Raw genomic sequence first — 2542 nt, 5'->3', positions numbered from 1 at the left:
CGGTCGGGATAACGCAGCAACTCAAGCCGAACACTAGACCGCCCCAACTCGCCATAAAGGCAGGAATAAAACAGCTCGGGGTCATACATACGACCTTCAGCAGGACCTGGACAGTAGAGCAGGACATACAAGATCGATCTACGGATCGCGAGGACGTGCCTCGACACGCGACGATGGCTACCCATTCGGACGTGACAAACCTAGCCACGCCCGGGCCGAAAACCGCAAACGGACTCCATCGGAGGTACGTCGCAGTGTGGCCCAATATAGAGGCGCCGCACACCCTCTTTGCTTCACAGACGAAGTAATGGATCATGAATTCCCACACGGGTTTAAACCCATGAATATCGAATCATACGACGGAACAACGGATCCCGCGGTATGGATCAAGGACTTCCTCCTCCACATCCACATGGCCCGCGGAGATGACCTTCATGCCATCAAATACCTCCCACTAAAACTCAAAGGACCAGCTCGGTACTGGTTAAACAGTCTGTCGGAAAACTCTATTGGCAGCTGGGAAGATTTGGAAGACGCCTTCCGCGACAACTTCCAAGGAACATATGTCCGGCCATCGGATGCCGATGACTTATGTTACATCATCCAGCAGCCCAGAGAGTCAGCCAGGAAGCTCTGGACTAGGTTCTTAATTAAACAGAACCAAATCGTCGACTGTCCGGACGCGGAAGCCCTTGCGGCCTTCAAACACATCGTCCGGGATGAATGGCTCGCCCGCCACCTCGGTCAAGAAAAACCAAAATCCATGACAGCCCTTACTGCTCTAATGACCCGCTTTTGCGCGGGAGAAGACAATTGGCTCGCTCGTAGAAGCAACAGCACCAGCGAACCGGGCACTTCTGAAATCCGAGACGGCAATGGCAAGCCACGACGCAACGAACACAAACATCACAATGATAGTGAAAGAACGCGCGAAACAACGGTCAACGCCGGATTCAGCACTCCCAAGCCCGGTCAACGGAAAAAGCCATTCAACGCGAACAGAGACGGACCATCCAATTTAGACAGGATGTTGGATCGACTCTGCCAGATTCACGGCCACCCCAACAAACCAGCTAATCATACCAACAGAAGTTGTTGGGTCTTCAAGCAGGCCGGCAAGCTCAACGCCGAACACAAGGGGAGGAGGCCGCGCGGTGATAGCGACGACGAAGAGACTCACCAACCAAATACCGAGGGTCAGAACCAATTTCCCCCCGAGGTAAAAACAGTGAACATGGTATACGCGACACACAACTCCATAAGGGAGCAGGAGAACCACCCCCTTCGGACTGAAGATCATACTGCGGCAACTTCAGTACAAAACGGTCTTATTAAACCGCATACCTCATTGGCCATTAAGCCACCGGTCTCCATTCAACAGGATCTACCAATTCCGGAGCGGAAATAGCAGTTCGGCTTCCGCCGCCCACCTCATATACCTGCGAAATTTGTATCGCGCATACATAACTACGCACTTAAGATACCATGGGCATCGGCGGAAGCACAATACGGACAAGCCTTCAAGCATTTCCGTAACATTTTTTCTCTAAGTTACTCTTTTCATTATCTCTTAAAAACAGGTGACGCAAAGGACAAACATCTAACGGACTCTATCGGAGTTCGGATCCGTACACTCACCTAGGGGGCTACTTCCATCAATGAATCCCCTTGCCGAGGACAGGCGACGCAGACGTGCGACAGGAGGTCCAAAATAACTTTTTGCAGACCGCACTCTTTATTTCGAGCCTGTAACTTGCCTTTTTCCTCCGTCTTCGATCCCGGGCATGCCAAATAGCCGGGGTTGTGGTCTTTTTTCTATAAAGTAACCATTGGCATATCACTCAGGTCCCAGTAAACATAATCCACATTCATCATTCGTTTCTTTTTCAAAAAAGAATATGGCTCCTATGGTTGTTTTGCACACATACCTCGGCATAACCTGCCAGGGGCTCGGTATGGGAACAAATGAGTTGCCAACAAAGTCCGAACTGCTTTATAGCGTACTTCGGCGTCGCAAGTTTGGCCTTATATGCATCAGCTCCGAATCATGTCTTGGGTCAATGGTTGGGTTGCCCGGCTCCTATGCTTGCTACCTTACGTTCCGCTCTATCGGCTAGGGTAGTAAAGGAAGAACTACTGCGATTGTGCTTCCGGTTCATCTGGTCAAGCACCTCAGTAGAGAATGCTGAAAACCGACTGTCATGATGCGGCGAGAGCTGGTCAACCACTCGATGACTTATCGGAATCTTTCGCGATTCCCTCTGTATTATACGAAGGACCTTTTTCTTCAGGTCATATATGTAACGCACCATATTGGAATAAGCCGTACACATACCAGGGGCTATATCGTAGTCCCCCCTATAAAACTCTTATGGCTAAGTGAAAGTGTTAACGCCCTATAGTCCGATTGCCTCGTTCACCGCATTGACACCTCCTTCACGGACCAAGATGTTGGGTCAAGACTGCTCAGATGCTTTTCCGAACACCCCCCGTATTTCCTACGAGGGGGCTGAAGCCGACGACTAGAAAACTTTCAGATCAT

Source organism: Aegilops tauschii, chromosome 6 (genome assembly GCF_002575655.3).
Source record: "Aegilops tauschii subsp. strangulata cultivar AL8/78 chromosome 6, Aet v6.0, whole genome shotgun sequence".
NCBI lineage: Eukaryota > Viridiplantae > Streptophyta > Magnoliopsida > Poales > Poaceae > Aegilops > Aegilops tauschii.
The sequence above is the reverse complement of the archived record's forward strand: the minus strand, read 5'-3'. Positions refer to the sequence as shown.